The following is a 16,183-nucleotide window of genomic DNA, read 5'->3' as shown; positions in this document are numbered from 1 at the left end:
CATAAAGACTCCAGGATTAAAGAACAAAGGCTCTGAATGTTAGGAGGTAGCTTTTATTCATCACCAGTCAATAACCTGTAGGTTGGATAATATGTGATTTGCAAATAATTAAAAAAAAGATTTGGTTATAATGAATCTGTAACTTAAATGAGAAAAGTTTCTTTAAGTCTTGGAATGTGATAAACTCATGAGTAGGAATATTGCTATACTGTAAATCAAAGTGAATAGAAACACAGAAGTCACAACCAATTGTCTTAAAGCAGCATCTCATGACAGCATGCAAAACAAATCAAATGCTCCTTGCTTTTCTAACCCCATGATTACAAATCATAGAACTCACAGGTTTGGGTTGCAAGGGACCTTAAAGATCATCTAGTTCCAACCCCCTGCCATTGAGACAGGGACACCTTCCACTAGACCACATTGCTCCAAGTCTCATCCAACCTGGCTTTTAACAATTCCAGGGATGGAGCATCCACGGCTTCTCTGTGCAACTTCTCAGAGAGTGGCAGTGCCTCACCACCCTTTCAGGAAGAATTTCTTCCTTATATCTAATCTAAACTTGGCCTCTGTCAGTTTAAAACTACTCCCCATTGTCCTGTCACTACATGCCTTCATAAAAAGTCTCTCCAGCTCTCATGTAGCCCCCTTCAGGTACTGGAAGCTGCTCTAAGGTCTCTCCAGAGCCTTCTCTTCTCCAGGCTGAACAATCCCAACTTTCACAAGCTGTCTTCATAGGAGAGGTGCTACAGCACTATGATCATCTTCTTCATGATCCTCGAATGGACCCACTCCATTCCTACACTGGGGACCCCAGAGCTGGATGCAGCACTGCAGGTGGGATCTCACAACAGCAGAACACAGGGGCAGAATCTTGTCCCTCCCCCTGCTTCCCACACTGCTTTGGATGCAGCCCAGCATGCAGTTGGCTTTCTGGGATCTGAGAGCACGCTGCCAAAACACACCCAGGAGGGCTGCTTGTCAACCAGCACCCCTAAGTCTTTCTGCTCAGTGCTGCTCTTAATCCAGCCTCTATTTGTGCTTGGGATTGCCCTGATGCAGGTGCAGGGCAAGGGCAGGTACACTTGGACTTTTTGAACTTCATGCAGTTCACATGGGCCTTGTCAAGGGCCTGCCAAGCCTGTCTCAAGCCTGTCAAGGTTTCTCTGGATAACATCCCTTCCCTACAGTTCCCTACACAACTTGATGTCACTGGCAAACTTGCTGAGGGCGCACTCCATGCCACATCACTGACAACGCTGTTAAACAGCACCAGTCACCAATCCCTGAAGAATGCCACTTGTCATTTGTCTCCCCTTGGACATTAAGCTGTTGACCACAACTCTTTGAGTGTGACCATCCAGCCAATTTCCAATCTATTAAGTGGTCCACCCATCAAATCCATGTCTCCATCTTAGAAATGAGAATGTCATATGGGACAATGTCAAATGTCTTGCACAAGTCCACATGGATTATGTCTGTTGCTCTTCCTTTATCCACTACTGTTGTAATCCTGTTGTCGGTATGATTTGCCCTTAGTGAAACCATGTTAGCTGCCACCAGTCACCTCATTTTCCATGGGTCTTAGCATAGTTCCCAGGAGGATCTGCTCTGTGATCTTGCTGTGCACAGAGATAAGACTGACATGCCTGTAGTTCCCTGGATCTTCCTTTCTTCCCTTTTTAAAAGTCTTCTCTGTGCTCTGGCCATTTTTTGCTTCAAGTACTGCAATTAATGCACAGTTTTTCACCATGCTCCCTTTAGCCTAACAATAGCAGTCTAATTGCTCTTCTGTCTATTTTCCACTTCTCAAAGATTCGCATTAAAATCCAGATACTCGAATGCTCTCTGCAATGCCAAGCCCTTGGTGCATATGGAGCAAGAGGGCAGGCTCTGGCTATGACATGAATTTCAAGGCACACCGGGTCTGTTTAGCCATTCTCTGTGTACACAGTGATATGGGTGTGCAAATTTGGAGATTACTTTTTAAGCCTTGTGCAATGTTGTGAAATGCAAGCTAAGACTGTGTTCGTATGCAACAAGTGTTTTCTTGTTGGAATTTCAGTTACTTCTGCTCCTCATGACCATTTGAAACATCAGGCTGAATCCTCATCTTGAGAAATGAGGGGAGGCATGTGCCCAGGGTGACACAAAATGTGTACATGGAGATTTTTGTCTGGTGGCCCCTGAAACATGGCACTGCTGATTGTTCCTTGTTCTTCCCCAGATTGCACCTGTTCATTTCTGCCTGCACCTTTATAGAGGGTAAATGATCTTGTATTCTGTTCATGACTAGCCAGTTGTAGATCCCTGTGGCTTTTAAAATTTCTTCTCCTGAAGTTCTTGCTACTATTACATATTAATTCTTGTTCTTGTTTTTGTTTGATATAGAAGTATCAGTTCTCTCAAATCTGATTTCTGTAATTCCTCTATTTTTTTCTGGGTTCGGGAAGGGTTTTTTTAATCTTCTTTCCTTTTCACATTACTGGTGTCTCATGAAAGGCCTAATCTGAAGCATTTAGTTCCTTAGTACTTCTTGAAGTGGTCCTTGCTTTTCTATCACCATGACTACAGTTCTTTATGCTCTGGCCATTACCTGTTTTAGCTACTGTTATTCACCGACAGCTTCTCTTTCAGGTTTTTGTACTCCCTTGAGCCTAACCAAAAATTTGTTAATCTACCTTCTCCTCCCCTACACTTGAAGGATCCCATCTCATTTGTTATTCTTGCCATTGGCTCCCTGCCTTCTCACTCTCCAAAGGTTTTCCTTTGCCCCTGTTCCCTCTCTTGCTTCCTGAATGCCTTCTGATATTATCTTCCCTATATTATCTTCATAGCCTGCCTTTAATTTGGAAACTGAGTGAGTTGAAGTAATGCCAGTTTTACAGGAGAACTCATACACAGAACCCTTGAACCGTTCAGGAGAAGGTCACCTATGAGGTCCATGGCAGATTAGGAAAGAAACCAGTCAGTGTTTCTGAGTGACATCCAGTCATTCAGCTCAGGAGTTCCCTTCTCCATTTAGACCTGCTGCCCTGGTGATTCTTCATCTCTGCAGGATCCATTTTTCCTTTGCCTTGTGTTTTTTTCTTGATCACATTCAGAGTTTGACTCTGAATTCTTTGGGAACAGCTTTAATGTTTTTGCACTTGCAAAGCCATTCACCTTTATAGTGCCACGTAAATGTTTTCCCCATCCTAATTATAGTAGCCAGTGGTTCAGACATGCTGTACTGTACTTGGGGAGGAAGCAGAGAGATTTCTGTGCATTGCACAGAGGAAATTGACAGACTGTGTTTGCTCGCTAATTGAATGAAACATTTTACTGACTTTAGCTTGAGCAATATAAAACTGTCTTGAATAGCCTAAATGTGCCTCTGTTAAAAATTCAGATAAGATCTCCTGCCAGAACTGTGATGCTGCCTTGGTAACAGTGATGGTCAGGGTAAAGTGTTGGCTCCAAAGCATGGGAATAGAAAGCATGACCCTATCTGTTCCCTCATCTTCTGGAATTTAAGGGACAAACATCCTTAGAAAGCTCTTCATCTTTTAAAGGATGAAAAATCTTCATTGTTTTTCTGGATTTATTGGTGTAACAGGTTCAGAGACCCTTGGTCCTCCTTCCACTATATTAGCACAGCACTGACTGGAGGAATGACTGCTCCTGTCTTGAACTGGGAGAGTTCCCATGGGAACACAGTGTGTTAATCCCACGTAGCACCCAGCTGTCTCTTTGACTGTCTTTTTCCCAGAAATATGCAACTCGGTTAAGTATGGATCAGCCTTGGTCCACATAATTTTATACCCAGTCTCAGCAGAACCAGAGTAAATGAGTGAATATCAAGTACATTTCTTCAGGTTGTACTTTAATAATTTACCAAAGAGGAAAAGTGTCAAAGTTATCTGTGCTGACATCAGGTCTTTGGTCACTGCCTGTCTGTTCAGCTGCCCAGAGAGGCTGCAAAGCCTCCATTAGTGGGGATTTGCAAAATCTGACTGGACATGGTCCTGAGAAACCTGCTGTAGGTGATGCTGCTTGAGTAGAGGTTTGCACTAGAACACATCAAGGAGTCCCTTCCAACCCCAGGTATTCTGTTACTCAGTGAGCTAAGCTCTTCCAGGTTTGTATCACCTACAATCCATATGTTCCTTCCAGGCAGCAAAGAGAACTCCTGCACAGGATGCAAAGCCCTTTGTCTGAAATCAGACAAAGGGTGGGGGAGGAGGACCCCTGTTCATCCTGTAAAGAAAGTTTGGCTGGAGAATTGTTCTTTTCCTAACCTTATTCTCCTTATTCACATATTTTATGAGTAACACTTGGGAACCCAGAGTACAACAGGCTGAATTTATTCATAGTCTGAGCATTATGAAAGCACCCTCTGAGGCAGTTTCCTCTCATGCTGCCACACCATTGAAGGCAGCCCTGACCTTCGGGGACCACCCTCTTCAGGAATGGAGGGTTATTCAGCCTGCATCCTGTTTAAGAACCACACGCCCCTCCTGAATACAGGCTCACCGCTGGAGCACGGGCCTCGCCATCTGTTTCAGTGTTCCCACTGTGGAGCAGCACTCCTGGTGTGACCAGCTGTGTGAGAGTGTGACCCACTCTTCCCGGTGCTGGGTCAGAACTGAGCTCCCTCTGGGTGTGCACAGCTATAGCAAGACTGATCCCACAAACCTGCAGGTAGAGGTGTCAGCAACTTGGATGGCATCAGCAGGAAAACACTCCCTTGGGATGTAGCCTTGCATATCATTTAACCTTAGCTGAATACATGTAGGAAACAGTGATCTGGCTCCCTCAATTCTTATTCAAGATAAGCCCTTTGAAGTCCTTGTATTCTGCAGGCAGGGCCAACTTGGCATTTTTGCCAAGTCGGTGAAACATTTTGACATCAACTGCTTTCCTCTTCCCCAAAACAACAACTGGCTCTTGTTCTGCTTATTTTAATCCTGAAAAAAAAAAAAAAAAACAAAAAAAAAACCTCTATCGCATTTCCGTCTTGCTCTGCATTACTATGAGGGAACACCATTGCTGCCACAGTTTCTCTCATGCATGAATACACAGACTCACTGCATACAAATCTCCCTTTTCTCAGTGTCCAGGCCCAGGTTTCTGCACTGGGTTTCACACTGATTCCAGCAAGAGGCTGGAGAAGGAGAGAGCAGGCTGCAGAGCAGAGAATAGATTGCGCTTGCCATTCTTCATGCTGCAGAGAGTCAAACTAGTAATTTCTTACAGGAAATAAGGCAGTGAGAGATCTAGTTTAGGCTGACTTCACTATGGCAGATACTTGTCTAGTCTTAAAAACTCCAGTGCGAAGATTCCTCACATTTCTTTTTGGAAGCTTGGTCCAGTGTTTCATGATGTGTTGGAGGCTCTGATTGGGGGATACTCTCTGTCCAGATTTGCTAGGTATTTCATTTTTATGCCCAGAAAATTTGCCTGCACAGATGTTTGAGGATTGTCTGTACTGCAGCTTGGATAGGAAGGCTACACATGTGGGAAACCTGAACATATCCCCAGGACCTGTGCTGACCTATTGTACAATCTGTACAGGAAACCAGACCAGGAAGCACTGATCTTATTCTGTGAATGGGATGTGGTTGCTTGGTGAATACACAGCACACTCGGTGTCCCAAAAGTGTGGGATTTGCTACATATAAGCAAAACATGTGATTACAGAATCTGAGAGCAGTACTGGATTCAGTGCATCGGCACTGCAGAGCATGACAGAAACATACTGAAACATACTGGAGAAACACACTGAAACTGGGATCCTGAAGACACGCAACAACAATTGTTTGATGCTGAGGTTATCAGACACCAACACTTCTGCAGTATCTTGGGTCCTGCTTTGAGTTGCAGTTATCCTTTGCTGCCTGGCCCAGCTCTCCTAGGCCTCTACCTTCTCATTCTTCCCCAGTTATTTACTTCCCCCCATATTAGGTTCAGTAAGTACCAGATATATTTTGGGAGGACACCCTGAACAGAAGCAGCTCTGTGTGGGCTGCAGGATATGACACAGTCACACTTACCCTAATCATCTGGAGGTGCTGCAGCCCCCACGTGCACTGCAGTGAGGGGTGGCAGAGCACTGGGGTGAAGAACAGGGGGAAATCAAACGGTACTGGGCAGCAGTGCTTCCCTTCTTGTCTTCCACCACTCCTCACTGTCATGCTTTTATACTGACACAGCTGTTTGCATGACCACAGGATGATCTAGAAAAAGGGAAATGCCACACTAAATAATGTTTTGGGTTTTGCTTGGGTTGGTTTTACTTCAGCCAACAAGTAATTGTGCTGGTCTCATTGAAGCTGCCATTTGACTGTCTCTGAGCAGAAGAGTGCAGCAGGGCCAAAAGTCCCTTAGACCAGCACTGTATAGAAGATCAGGAATGAGGTGGCATAGTAGCAGTGCCTGTCCAGCTTCTTCATTCCCCCCCCTGCCATGTTCCCTTACTCTTGTCATCTCCTCCACTGACACTTGGGTCTATTGTGCAGTGCCACAGGTGGCTGCTTGGCAAACCAGCCCAGGCAACCAATCCAGCTGCAAAAGAATCCATTAGAATAAACTAAACCAGACCATTTTCAGTGCCACCCCTTCCTCAGTGGGCTTCACTGCACAGGTGGAGAGGAGCAACGAGGGCATGGCTGGTTCACCCTTCTGCCTAAGAAGTCCCTCCATGACCCTCAGCCTTTGCTGTGTGAAACAACAGCCTGAACATAGGCACTTTCCTCACACCTAAACTAGCTGTGTTCTCATAGTTTGTTTCTCAGCACAATCTTCCATTCTGAAGGTATTTTTCATGAAATTTCATGAAAATTCACATTGTTTTGTTAGCAAATAAACTCATGTTTGACACAACATCCACCACGTCTGCCAGATTGGCAGGGGTGTTCTTTCTCTGCTCTGGCTCTTTTCCTACTTGTTTTATTTTCCCCTTCCAGTACTCTCTTAATTTAGACTGGACCCTCTTGTAACAGCAAGTCAGCGACTTGCTTTGGGCAAAACAATTTGTACACTAGATTTATTGTCTTCCTGCTTGGATGTCCATCTTGTAATGTCTTCCACATCCAAGCCCATCCAAGTTTCTTTCTCTCTTTTTTCCTCTGTACTTTGAGCTTAGTGTTTTGAAGGAAGTTGATCAAACTGAGCATTCTTGTGAATTTAAGCTTGGTTGCCAAGAATGTAAATGATTCATCCCCCTGTAAGGAAAAGTGCTGGCAATAAAATATTCCCCATTCCCCCTTTTTACATGCAAAATACTGTTACTGCTCTAAACAGCAGATCTTTTTACTTAGAACAAAGTGTTACCCTATTAATTGCACAACTAGAATTCTTAAAATACCTTTAAGCTCTATTCTTAGAAGGAAATATTGCCAGCAGAGGCCTTGAAAGTGATGAGATATAAATTACAAGCACTAGTAAAGCACAACAAAATGGTACCTTGCCTCATATCCTTCACATTGTTATCTTACCCTCAGCAGGACCAAATTCCAGCAGTTTTTCCTTTACACTTTGTGTCATGGATATTTTAAGAACCCTTCAGGGAGATAAGAAATAATTTCAGGGGAGAAATGTGTTATTTCCTTGCATGAGGACAGTGCAGGAGCTGGATCAGCTATGCAGTGAGAGGAGTTTAACATCCCAGTTTGTTCCCAATGGCGGTGCTGGTGTGGCTGGACAGATACCTTGGCTCAAACTCCCCAGAGACCTGCCATGGCCACATTCCCTGTGCAAGGACACCCTGCCTGTGCCATGCCTGTCTCACTCCTCTTCTGCTGCAGCACTACAGCGAGTGAAGGTTTTCACATGTTCGTCAAATATTGAGCCTGATGCCTGCACACTCCTCCCCCAGAAGACAGAGGGCTTTGTTTACAATTTGGCAGCAAAAGAAAAGGTGGTTTGGGATTACGTATGCATTGGTACAGTCAGGAAAGCAGGATTCATCTTTTCTGGAAGTCTTTTAAAAGCTATAACATTAGCAAAAGACTCCACTGCTATTTGTCATAGTTTTGGCTTTGCTCCTGGCTGGGCCAGGAAATGGTGTGCACAAAGGATAATTCCCACGTTTCAGCAATGCCCTGCAGCCTTGCTCCAACAGTGACACACAGGTAGGGACAATAACAGTTGCACCTGATATTTTACAATCTTGCCAAGGACCAGCTGCTTTCAGCTACCTTTCCCCATCTATTATCTCTGCCAGGTAGCCAGTGATGAAGCCACTCACAATGCTGGTGGCTGGAAGAGTGGGATTGCTGTCCCAGCAAGAAGCCAAGATGCATTCAGGCAGCCTGAAGAAACTGTAAACTCCCCTGCAGTTCAGCTGTCAGAATGTACACAGAGCTAATGGAGCTGTATAGCTCACAGCACACAAGATAGCAGGAGGAGGGTGAACTTTGGAGCTCCCAGGAGCAGGTGCATAGCCCATTCTTGGTTACCTTCCACCACTAACACCACCAAAAATTACCAGCTTAAGACAAGAAACTCAAAGAATGTGGGATAAAAAAGCATTCACCAAAATCCAGACATCCCTGAATGCAAATGCAGTAGGAACTTCTTCATGACTGACCAAATATGTCATCTACCATGTAAACATAAAAACATGTAATGCCTCCACTGGCCAAATCATTTGCATCAACTGGCAAGAGCTCAAAGAACAACTACAGCTATGCTAGCACAAATACAGAAATCTTCCCACTTCATTTGCAGCCCGAGATGGACAGATGCTCATGGATCTCTCATTCTGACTGGTCTTCATGGTTTCTAATCAGAAATCGATTAATAACTTTGACAGTGTATTACTTCATCTTTGGCCATGGCTAAAATCCTTTCTGAATCTCATTCATGTCACTGTTTGAAGCATGTCTGAGCAGCAGCTCCATATTTTTTTGGGTGAAGCCAGACCCAAGTCTGAGAGAAGCAGCCAGACTGCTGTTAAAATGAACTTCATTTTAATGTATAGCCCATACAGCAGAATCTGTATGCAATAATTTAGCAATAACTATGCCCTGTGTTCTTAATATTTCACTTTGAAATTTTCAAACCTGTATGCTTAGCAAGTGCTCACCTCTAACAGGCAGGGGAATGTATCCATGTCTCTGGGAACAGAATTAGTGTACTTTTCATATTTGAGAGTTTCAATTCCTTTAATATAATGGGGCTTTCTTCTTCCAGTATTTGTGTTTTTTGAATTTGAAAATTCCAAGATCTCTTTTTAAAGGTAACTCTGAGTTATTATCACTCTTTATCTTTAAGAACTCTGAAACCTGCATTAAATCGGTGTATCAGCTGATAATTATTATGCCTTTACATTCCTTAAGCCCAAATAAAATAAAATCTTGCCTTATATTGAAGAAATATAATCTAAGGGGTGTAGATGTGCCATTTCTCCTGCTCTTCTATGCCCTGAAGTTTTATAGAAATTATTCTGAATTATTCTTAGATTTGTAACAGGCATAACAAAACATAAAGCTAACTATAAAGAAGTGTTAACCCAAGATTTTTTGCCTATCCACTTCTTTTGAAATAGTTTATTTCCTCCCCCTTTCTTAATTTGCAAGAATTTTCCCTTTAGCAAGTCTGTGAGGAACTTATTTTATTTTTTGAGTGCTGTGCTTTCTCACACATCTTGTGAACACAAACAAAGAGTGCTGCTCACAGCAATCTGAAATACCACAGTCTGTCACGCTGTCACATAACTTGTCACATTGTACAGCCCATCATCTGAAAGCACCAGGTTATGGACAGATGTCATCTTCTGACTCCAACTGAACCATGGCAAGAAGGATGCCTTTTATCACCACCTTCTCTGGTCCACTGATGTGCCAGCACAGCTGCTTGTGTGAACCCTTTCTCACCCAATCCAGGCAAGAGCAGCAGGATTTTTGTAAGCTGTTTACAAAAATCTCATAGCCTTTGCTAAGCTGTTTCATTGCAACAGCTCTATGGAGAGCTCATCATGACCAGCTCTGCCAAGAGAGCTGATAGGGAAAGAACAGCAAGAAATGTAAAAGCAGTGATTTCTTCTGCCAGCACCCTGGGCACTGTGTGCATTTCTTCCCATGCCCTTATAATCAATCACTCATCCACAACCCCAGCTTCACTGCTGTGCAGCAAAGCTTCCTACATTTGCAATTTCCCCAGTATCTCCTGCCACGTGCAAAAATGGCATATAATACAGCTGATAACCATTGTTATGAGAGGTTATTCTTCCTTGGTCCAAGGAATAGATGTGCACAAATTTTCTAGGAACTTTTGAAGTTACTGTGTGTGGGAGCTGAAGCAGTTCTGCCTTGCATTGTGCCTACAGCACATTCTGTTTTACTGGAGCTATTCTGCCACTACCATTAGGATTATTTCAGTATTTTCACTAAGTGCTGTGTCTCTGAGGAGCTTATGGTAACCAAGCTATCAGAATTCATTCTGGACTCAGTCATCACATATTGTAAACTCCCAGTGATGGACAGTTCCTTTCTTTTAAAAATATTGTTAGAGTTAATTGATATTGCATAGCATTCAGTAAAGAGTTTAGTTTTATACTGAATTATTCAAAACATTGTGGATAATTTACTGCAGCAGAACATTTTTGTCATAAGTGGCCATTCAGAAAAAACAAAATAAACCAAAAAGAGAAAGAGAATTGTTTTCTGACCTTCTTGTTGTGCCACAAAAGATATTTCTGCAGGGCAGCTGAGCTGTCTCAGGGTGCTGAGGCTTTGCTTTGTGCTTGACAAGGCTGGTCATGTGGAACTACTTATTTTGGACAAAATGACTCTTTATGACAATGCTTCTGGAGGCAGGACACACGTAATGGCTTGCACAACATCATCCTTTCTTAGGAAGAATACACACTGCTCTCATAAACCTTCCATGGGACTCTGTGAGCCCCAGAAGGAAGCCAGAAAAAACATGCTGCCTACTGGGGCTGCCCAGAGAGGATTTGCTTGTTAACAGTTCCCTCATCATTACAGAATCGGTGCAAAATGCCACAGACACAGGAGGTTCTTTCTGTTAGGATCCATCATACTGGGGTGGAAATACCTGTTCTCAGCATGCAGGACATCTTTATCCATTTGCTATTTTCAATAGGAACAGCATGTGCCACAGACTGGAAACTTCTAGGAGTGTATGGCAAGATAAAGAGAAGCATAGCCAGGGAGCTGCATATAAAATATATACATGTTGGTACAGTCAGTTGGAATTTTCTTCTTCAGAAAAAAAAGCTTAAAAGTACTTTAATATGACTCTTCCATGGGAAGGGAAAATAGCAAATATTTGGGGAAAGATACTGAAATAACTATCAACCTAATCTGTTAACACTTACGCATGGAAATGTTCCCACCAAACCATGAACAGGAATGTGTCTATTTGATGGAGACACTCACCCCCTTCTCAGACTTTGGTGTCGTGTCCAAGGATAGGATCACAATAATCCAGGAAGCAGGCAGGGAAGGGATTTGTCTGCACAGGAAATGTGGAAGACAATGTTAAGAACATCTCTTCCAGCTGCTGCTGTTGTGAGGGAACACACTGGCTTTGCCATGCAGGGCACCCAGAAGACAGCACTGTTACCTCAGAGCAGCCAGCACAGGGGCAGAGGGTCAGCCAGCCTCTGTGTCCCCAAGGAAAATCCATTCACTCAGTGGGCAGCAGTGGCATCTGCAACTGGGGAAAGCACCAGCAATGAAAGTAACCTTCACACAGGCTCGGTTTGTCACCCTTGCTTCCAGTAGTGGAGCTGACCCAGTGCAGGCAAACCAGGAACACAGCTCCCAGGGAGCGCAGGCAGGGACCCGCGCTGCTGACCTATCTGCAGTGAATTACAGGCTGAGCAACTTCCAGTGTTGGTTGTCCTCTCTATAAAACATGTCTCATCCACAATTTTTAAAAATTTCACCAATTCAAATGACAACCCATTTGTTCCTCCCTCGCAGTGTATGAACGTTTTTGTACTGAGGTAATTTCAGACAAACAGTAGGGGGGAAATCAGGAATCTATGGTAGAGTATTACCCAAGTTATAAAAGCAGTTTATTACTCTATTGTGTGTCTAAAATTTCTGGAATACTGTAGCAGATGTATTTTATAGAGAAATGACAACACATTTTAATGAAATCCAGGTTTGGATTCTGGCAGCATTTTTTCCTTAATTTTATATTTTGTAACCAAGTCTACAACTCCACCAGGAAAAATCAATAGAATATTTAGCACACCTCACCATCTCACCTTAATGGTCATTTGTATAGAGAAGAAAATATCTCTATGTGACAGATCAGGAGTTAATTTTTCTTTCTTGAAACTGAAGTCTGTTTTAGTCTGCTGACAAGTACAAGCAGTCATTACAATTTTTTGCTGGATCTCTCTTGCATAAGCTGTTCTCTCTAGCTGATTTAGATTGTGAGCAGTGTTGCACTGGCTCAGCCTGAAGTGCTGTGGCTCTCCAGCTCCCTCCTCACACTGCTCAGGGATGCAGGCAGGGTCACATCCCGCATCCTTTATCACTGCCCACTGTGGGGAGCAGCACCCCAGGGAAAACAGGATAGATCCCCACTGTTCCCAGCTCCTGTGTTCAGGCCTGTGGCAGAGCTCAGGAGCAGTGTGGACATCCTTCTAAATCCCTCACATGCCCAGGTGTCCAATATTAGTCTCAGCTGACTGCAGATAAATCGCAGAGTTTTTTGGGTTTTTTGTTCAATCTAGTGTATTTTCTTTATGGGAAAATCTCTAACAGGAGTAAGCATATCTGAGAAAATTTCTTTCTTTCTCAAAAGTATGTGGACCCTGCGAGTTTCTGACAAACTGCTGTTGGTATCTAAAATGAACAGAACAGAAACGTGAGTGATAATTCTTATCTGCCTAACACATTATTCCTTGAATATTTTTTTCTGAAACTGAAAAAAAAGCATCCTGAGAATACTCTTTTAGGAAACACCTGATGTGGAATGGGAGAATTATAACATTTGGCAACATCACAAACCGCTTTCAGCTTTAATCAAGGTCTTACACTGGCAGGTATGAGGCAGCTTGTTTGCAAGGCACAGCAGTGGCTCTGCCTCGAGTACGCCGCCTGTGTGCCTGGAGCGAGCACAAACCTGCACAGCCTGACTGCTGCTGCTGTCACATTAGCAGTTAAACCATTTGGCAATATTGTAGAACAGTAAATCACCTTCAAAGCATTTTTGTTAACTTTTGGTCCTTCTGATGACTGCAGGAAAAAAAAAAAAAACAAACAGAAAAACATATATGTAATTTATATACAAATACAGATTCCTCCCAGGTAGCTGAGTCTTGGTGCTGCTGAATCAGGATGCTGCCTCGGGGGTCTCTGTAGGCTTTACACATCCAGTGCCAGAGTCCTTTTCTACATCCCAGCCCCACCAGTGTGTCCTGCACCAACTCATTCACCTGCTGCCATGGAAGCCCAAGAGTTACAGCACATTTTGTAAGTCCAAACCATCTAAATTCAAAACGGGGAACAGAAACTGAAGCTTATATAAAAACAGTGTAATTGCCTAGCAGCACTACAGGCTTCTTGAAATTCACACTAACTTTGGTACAAAACACCAGAAATTAAAACACTGCAGTGAAATCTACTGCACACAGAGCATTCTGAACATAAAAACACACCCATGACACAAAATGTGGGAAATACAGTGATTGCACTTGCAAAGAAGTTGTGCTTGTGCTCTTCCTCCACCAGTTAAGGCTGGTTTGCAGTAGAAGCTCCATCACATTTGAGACTTTGCTCTCTTAATTGATTGTAAAGATGTTTGAAAGTTGATTGTGCTGTTGCCAGAATAGGGTAGTTGAACTTTCCACAATCAAGATAAAGACCAAGTCCTCTATCAAACAGGCCTTATGGGATACACATACAACCAAGGAAAATTAAGGGGCTGTATGCAGTCCTGGTTAGAAAGAACTCAGAAACACAGCCAATAAGCCAGAAGTCCTGGGAGCCTTGGGAACCTGGAAGCAGTATGCTGCTGAGGCTAACTCAATTTCCTTGAACTCAGATTTTATACACCCATGGGTCTGAAATGTGTGTAGTTCTTTATTCTGGTCATGCTATAATTTTTCTAGTTTCTGGGAGGTTTGCCTCCATGGCTGGTATCCCAGGCCCAGCTACACCATTACTTTCTGTACCTTCCCAAGGACATGTGTTCTTTTCTACAATCCTTCCACTCTGCCTAGAAAGTTTTGAGTTACTCCATACCAGCTGCTCCTTTTGTTTTACCCTTTCAGTCACAAGTTAGTGTTTTGTAGGCCAATGGGCTCCTTGAGCCACAGTGCTCCTCTCTAAAGAGCTGTGGCAGCTTTGCCCAGTCCCATGTCCTAATGGCACCAAGTCCCCCACCTCATTCATGCCTGTCTCAGATGCCCCAACAAACAACTCACAGTTTGCTATTTAAATAACCACTTAAGAACATGTGTTAACAATACATAAAGGGGCAATTCACGCTTCCAAACCACTCGTCTCCTGCTCTACAGGCATTCACAGCTGGAAAAGCTCTAGTCATATTTTGGGGCTTTTCACAACAAAGGCTGGAGACTTCCTCCTATGTGCAGTCTTACCCTGCCTCACTACCTCGGTGAGAATCTTTCATTTTCCTTACATTGTACCCTACATATATATATGTGTTTGCATGTACAGACATTTTTTGCATAGCACACAGTGACCCTGAACAAGCAGAGGAGACCTCTCGGCCCCCAAAACCTAAGGAAATGTGAAGAGAGGGTGAAGCAATCAACCATCCTGCTACCACTGAAGGGACACACTACACCAGCCCCACTGTCTCCCTCTGCCCCCAGCTGCTCCTGGACATGCACTTCCCACCACCCACCTTGCACCAGGTCTAGGATCATGGAATCAGTTTAGAAAGTATCGAGTGAAATTAACTGTCAGAGAACCAGCCCACACTAGATAGTTTTATCTTAAATTGGGGAACTTAACTTGTATTAGGAAGCATCTAGTGAGAGTCAGGCCTGGCAGAAGGGAGGGAAAAACCCGTCATGTGACAAAGGACAAGCAGTGGGAGCGAAATCCCCCTCCTCTGGCAAAAGCAAGCAGTTGGACCAACTCCAGTGCACGTGAGACCTCAGCTGAAATCTGTGGGAAACCCATGGGAAACCCATTTACGGTGTCATGCCGTGTTTAACCACACAGCCCCATCCCAAGTAAAACCCACACCCTGCGGCCACATCACTACATTTTCATTTCCAAATAATTTTCAACCTTTGCTTCCAAACACGTGACATAAGAATCTAAGATTTTAGACTGAAAATAAATGGTGTTCATGCATAATAAATTAATGCTTTAATTTACTTAAGACTCAGGCCCACTAGTGTTATTTTTCACACAAATAATGTACTCCAAAAGTTCTAGCAGAAGGAACTACTCAGATTCGTACCCGAATTGTGCTTTATTTGTTGCAGCTGTTCCCTCACAATACTTGACATAAATTCCTTTGTTTCAGAAATGGTAGTTCACACACTGAGCCCAAATTGTGTATTATCATGGCAGAGATAATTCATTTTAGCAAAGTAATAGACGGAATTGTTGCCTGGGAAATCAAATTCCACAAATGGTGGCAAGGCTGACTCATTGCCTATGGTAACAAAATGATGATATGCTGTAACTTAATGTAGATTAAAAACTGTACAACACTATCCAGACTACTACAAAAGAAAGTTAATAAAAGTCGAGGGTGAACTGTAGAAGGTTGCTGGCTCTCTTATCTTGTATTTGGTAAGCCATAAATCAACATTTTAAACCAAGTACTGTTGATTATATTAGAGTGAAACGCAAGAGCTTTTTTTTTTTAAATTTTTGTAGTATGGACTCATAACCCTCTTTCTTCTTTATGATATACACATAAATATGTGAATATATTTTAATAACATTTTTCCCCCGCAAATATTTTTTCAATAAATAATACCGTTGAAACATGTGTTTGGAAGAGTGAAATCAAACCACATCAGCCTTACAGCACAGATACTTCAACACTTTCCTTAACAAGCACCTGCTTTTTGCATGGTGCAGAACTTAGAATACTTTCTTCTGGTGCCAGACTTGCACTCGGACAGCATCCCAAACACACCCCGAGCCTCCTGGCTCGGGGGCCCTGAGAACGGGCTGTTCTGGGCTGCCACGCCGCAGTGATACAGCCACAAACACGGGCTGCT

The 16,183-nt window shown here is 43.3% G+C and overlaps 1 long non-coding RNA gene across 1 annotated transcript; it reads right to left on the bottom strand.

The window, feature by feature from the left end:
• Positions 1–1,010: 1,010 nt before the first annotated feature.
• Positions 1,011–13,186, bottom strand: LOC135294243 (uncharacterized). Its single transcript, XR_010356384.1, has 3 exons — positions 11,044–13,186; positions 6,036–6,218; positions 1,011–4,949 (listed from the first exon to the last, which is right to left on the bottom strand). It is a non-coding gene; the product is annotated as an uncharacterized LOC135294243 (long non-coding RNA).
• Positions 13,187–16,183: the final 2,997 nt, after the last annotated feature.

The sequence above is a fragment of the Passer domesticus genome, chromosome 2, assembly GCF_036417665.1.
Source record: "Passer domesticus isolate bPasDom1 chromosome 2, bPasDom1.hap1, whole genome shotgun sequence".
Classification (NCBI taxonomy): Eukaryota; Metazoa; Chordata; class Aves; order Passeriformes; family Passeridae; genus Passer; species Passer domesticus.
The sequence above is the reverse complement of the archived record's forward strand: the minus strand, read 5'-3'. Positions and strand labels throughout refer to the sequence as shown.